The sequence below is a fragment of the Puma concolor genome, chromosome E4 (assembly GCF_028749965.1).
Source record: "Puma concolor isolate L17-30 chromosome E4, mPumCon1.1.hap2, whole genome shotgun sequence".
NCBI lineage: Eukaryota > Metazoa > Chordata > Mammalia > Carnivora > Felidae > Puma > Puma concolor.
This window is the reverse complement of record NC_141683.1, coordinates 16,504,967-16,510,234: the sequence shown is the minus strand read 5'-3', so window position 1 is coordinate 16,510,234 and position 5,268 is coordinate 16,504,967. Positions and strand designations below refer to the sequence as shown.

At 39.1% G+C, this 5,268-nt stretch overlaps 1 pseudogene; it reads left to right on the top strand.

Moving 5' to 3' along the window:
* Positions 1 to 1,641: 1,641 nt before the first annotated feature.
* Positions 1,642 to 1,759, top strand: LOC112864850 (5S ribosomal RNA; annotated as a pseudogene).
* The last annotated feature ends 3,509 nt before the right edge of the window (positions 1,760 to 5,268 follow it).

Sequence of the window (5,268 nt, the reverse complement as noted above, 5' to 3'; positions counted from 1 at the left end):
ATGGTGAGGTAGGTAGAAGGTAAGATATCACACACACACACACACATACACACACACACACGCATATGCACACAACATACACACACATGCATGTACCGGGTTTGTTCTATTTGTCTCATTCCTTCCTCAGGCAACTAAAGTCTACACTGAATGTACTTAAGATCAAAGAGTAACATTCATTTTGTACAGGACACTTTACTAAGCAGTACAATATCCTACAACATCCTAATTTCCTCTAGCTCCACACTAAATTTTATTTAATTTTTTTAATGTTTATTTATTTTTGAGGGAGAGAGAGACAGAGCATGAGTAGGGGAGGGGCAGACAGAGAGGGAGACATCGAATCTGAAGCAGGTTCCAGGCTCTGAGCTGTCAGCACAGAGCCCAACACGGGGCTTGAACCCACAAGCCACAAGATCATGACCTGAGCCAAAGTCACTTAACCAAATGAGCCACTCAGGCTCCCCTCCACACTAAATTTTAATGCCTGTGGAGTCACCCTAATGACATTGCTGGGAAGTTCTATTCCTTAATCACATACTACAGCTCAAACCTGGGCTATTTCCTTTCTCCATTTTTCTGCCTCTACCTAAGATAATGACTGACCTGGTGACCCACAAGCACTCTGGGTGTGGCCTCAGAGTGTTGACCATATCTCCAAGGACATTTGCCCTACACATTTGGAGTATCAAATTACCTTAACCTCTTTCACAGGGCATATTTTATTGACTTGACAATAGGATAGACAAGAAAAGTAGATCTACATGCTAATTCCCGTCACTGTAAATAATACTTAAACCACAGTCTGCCTATGCAGATATTCATCATTAGGCATTGGTGAAAACATTTATTGTCAGATTTCCCAAGATGGTCTTTTTCTAGGTCCACCACCGGAGCCCTGTGCATGTAGTAGCTATCCCCCTCTTTCCCCAGGATGAGTGCCTGAGTTTTGAGTATTCTCTCCCTCTGTCACTATTTTCTCTCCCTGGTTTTAGGCCTCATAATGTCTTCATTTCTCAAACAAACAAAAATCATTCTCTCATCTCAATTTTATAATGCAATATAATGCTACATTAAAGCTACATTTTTATCAGAAAAAAAAAAAGGAAAAAGTCTATCAGAATCATTAAAGTCTGTAGGTCTGGGAGAGTTTACTGCTTAAATATTTCCTGAGGGTAAATATTTTTATACCTTACAGGGAATTTAGGAGAGGCAAAGTGAGTCCAATATGAGAAAGAAAAAGAGAAAAGCCAAACAGCTAATTTCTCCTAATATGTTGGCTGAAGTTCTTAACAACTGTACCTCTGAATATGACATATATCAGAAGTCTAAACTCCATTTACCTGTGCCAAAAATTATGCTTATTTTTCCCTTTGTTACTGAACAAAGGGTCCATTATGGGCTAAATTACACTTCCTAAAATTCATGTTGAACCCCTGCTACCACAGAATGTGACTATTTGGAGATAGGGCCTTTAAGAAGTAATTAAGTTAAAATGTGGTTATTACAGTTGGCCTTCTTCCAATCTGACTGGTATCCTTATAAGAGGAGGAGATTAGGACACCAGAGACGTCAAGAATGCATAGTCACAAAGATAAGGTCACATAAGGGCACAACAAGAATATATCCATCTGGAAACCAGTCTACGGCCATACCACCCTGAACGCGCCCGATCTCGTCTGATCTCGGAAGCTAAGCAGGGTCGGGCCTGGTTAGTACTTGGATGGGAGTCCATCTGGAAACCAAAGAGGGAGAGGCCTCAGGAGAAACTAACCTCAGGAGAAACCTGCCAACATGTTAATCTTGTACTTCTAGCCCCAGAACTGAGAGAAAATAAATTTATGTTGCATAAGACACCCTGTCTATGGTATTTTGTTATGACAGCCAAGCAAATTACACAGGGTCCAGGGGAAAATACTCTTTCTAAAGTCTAGGTCTCATAGATGTCTAATATTTAAAAAACAAAAGAGAGAGAAGAATACAGCAGAAGTTTTACATTTTGGTCCCAGTTAACCAGTTCCAAGAGAGAGACCAATTTCCTCATTAAGAGGAAAAGTTTCTTCTTCAGGAAACTACAGCAAGGTCATGGCGATGAGTCATAAATGCAATGTTGTTCTTTTCCTTCTCTTTCCTCTCCTGGAAGGAACATTTAAGTACACATTTTCTTCCTTTGATAAAATTCATCTAAAACACTTTATACCCCAAACTTACACCCATAGCAGAAGGCTTCTCTAAGAGTGCAGATTCTTGAGCAATTCTTACCCAACCTCTTACCCTAGTATCCTGTTAAACCTTAGGAAAGCTTTTCAAAATTTACCAGCACTGCTCAGGTAACAAAATTTAATTATGTAAAATAGATGATAAAATGTTAAACTTGAATTCAGGAATTCAAGGTTGACTTAGAGTCTAGTCAATCTCCCCAGTAATCATTAAACCTTGGCTTTGTACAGAATTTCTCTACTGCAGCAATTTAAAAAGTTTTATTAAGTTTAGATGAATCCTAAAAGCCTCTTGTGTTTTCATAATTCCACATTCCTTAGCCATTGCAATTATTACATTTAGTTTTTTTATCAATGTTCATAATGTTAATTCTTCTGTTAGTATTTGCCTTGTAGCGATGTGTACATATTTTTCTTTGATGAATCTTTAAATACAAAAAGCAAAGCGTCTCTTTACAACTGCTCTAACATAGCAGTTTATTCTTAGAATATCTTAAAAGCACGAGCTGCTGTTATCAACTTCCTCCAGTTAATGTCACCTCTGCCAGTCATACACCACCTCTACAAAAACTGAGCATGTAATCGTCACGCCCATATCTGTTGAGAGGACAGGGATGCTGGAATATCTGTCCCTGGGATTATAAGCTGCTTTTAGTTTTCCATTTTTAGCAGAACGAATGGTGAACTTTGAATGATCTCATATACCTCCCCTGAGAACTAGACTTTAAATTGGTTCATCGTTAATATAACCCTTTGATAAGAAAGCATATGATAAATTTGAGTTTATGTATACTAGCTAACAACTGATATGTATTGCCCTACCATTTCTTTCTCTCAGTAGGGAATCCCATGCTTAACACTAAGCTTAGTTTTATCAACATAACCAGTAAACGGAGAGAGTGAAAAGTCTAGATGATAATCCGAGTCCTTACAGAGAATGATGTGCAGAATTGGGCACCTGTGGAGTATCTTCTGGCCTGCAAGGTGCTAAGAAGGCCCCAGTTGCTGCTGATCTGACTGTCTGCAGCTTCCTTTCAGAGGGTCATTGCTTTGTACGTGGGAGGCCTTTTTAAAATCCTATGTTAAGCACTATCAGCAGTACCACTTCACCATCTAATTAGCCAAGTAATGTTTTCCAAGGAAGTAGAAGAGTGGGAGAACAGCGAAAGTTGTTTCATAGCCTTGGGGGAGGGAGAAGCACAACATGTAGCAATCATGGGGACAGCTTGAGAGAGGAGAATGCCTCTTGTTATGATCCCAACAGAAAAAGAGAGACTCTTAAGGAACAGGTAAGAAGACACAATTCAAAGAGTTTCCAAGAGTAGACACTACTTGTGAAGTTTATAGTCAAATAATCAACATGCTATGATACCACTACAATCTGCTTTTTTTTTATATTACTCAATCCATTATTTGTTCCATTTTTCTAAGTTCAGTGGCAGACTTGTCAAGAGTGGGGTTTCTGCAGCCTTCCTCATGAGAATATGAGGAGCTTTTTTTTTTTTTTTTAGGAGCTTTTAACATCGTGTGATTATCCCTGATGTAATAGCCAGGCTCTAAACATTATGTCATTCTTATTATTATACTCTGAAATACCCTATTAAATGCCTCCTTTCTTGTCTCAATATTTATAGCTTCCAAATAATTGCAGATTATCATGCTCTCCCAAGTAGCCTAAAGTAACTACTCAGCTCTGATTTAATACCTTTCAGTAGTTGAGTGTAAATCACATTCTTTGTCCGTTAACTTTGAACAGGTTTGGAAAACTATGAACTTATGCAAGGCATAAAATGAAAGAAATAGTCTGACATACCTAATTGGTCAGACATCTGTCTTTCAGTTTTAGTCTCTTTGCTTCTGGTAAAACTGAGGAGGAATTCACAGCCACCTGGTGATCCTAGCCCTTCTAAATGAAGAATTAAGACTTTATTTCCTTCAGTCAACTCATTAAAGACTTGTAGAGATTGATTTGGTAGCAAAGTGGCCCCTCTTTGAAATGTTATATATTTTGTCTTCCCAAGGATCACACAAAACTCGACTTGCCAAGAGGGCAGCTGCAGTGTTCAAGTGACGCCATCCCACTTACCTTGGTCACAGCTGGGACTCTCATAGAAACTGTCAAAGTAGCAAGTTGTCAAGATAGTTGGAGAAGCTCCCTGCTGCTGCCATGTGTCCTTCTGCTCTAGTTTTCTAGCACAATGAAAATGTCAGCAATTCCTTTTACACCTGAAAGAGTAAGCTTCAAATTATTCTTTTCTCTTGTTTATTTTTTGTCACCAATAGGACAAAGACCTGGTAGTCTAATAGAAGAGTCTTAGATTTATTCTATTTGAAAGATTCTTGGAATCTATTGGCTATTTTAATTGTGTCTGAGCAATGAGGCTTGTGAAGGAGATTGTGAGGAACATCCCTGTCCTTCCCAGATTCATACTAGAACTGGACCAGAAGGGAACCCAGTGAATAGTGGCACCTGGTAGCTATGGCCGCGCCACTGCAGGTAGCAAAGAAATGCTCATGCCACTCAAATGTGTGTTCCAGCTTTTCTCTCCTGTTTTCTTAGAGGACATATGAGCTATGCAACAATTGAGTTAATAGCTGCCAACCTCATCACTTCTTTGCCTAGAAACAGCAGCACAACTAGTACCATTTACTTTAGTTGACTAAAATAACTTTAGAAATTATTGCATCCAACTCTTTCACTTTATGGAATGAGAAAACTGAAAGTAAGAAGGTATTTACTGAAGTTACATCATAAATTTGTGCTAGACATGGGGATAAAAGACTAGTTTGTTTTTCCCCAAAATCCATACTTGATTTTCTTACATAACTGAGTGACTCTACCCACAAATAAAAAACAAAAACAAAAACAAAAAAAAACCTCTCTATTACAGCACCAAAGAACTGTATAGCTTCTGTGTTGTTGGGGGTTTTCTCCTCCTCCTCCCCCTCCTCCTCCTCCCCCTCCTCCTCCTCCTCCTCCTCCTCCTCCTCCTCCCCCCTCCTCCTCCTTCCCTTCCTCTCTTTCTTCTTCTTCTTCTTCTTCTTCTTC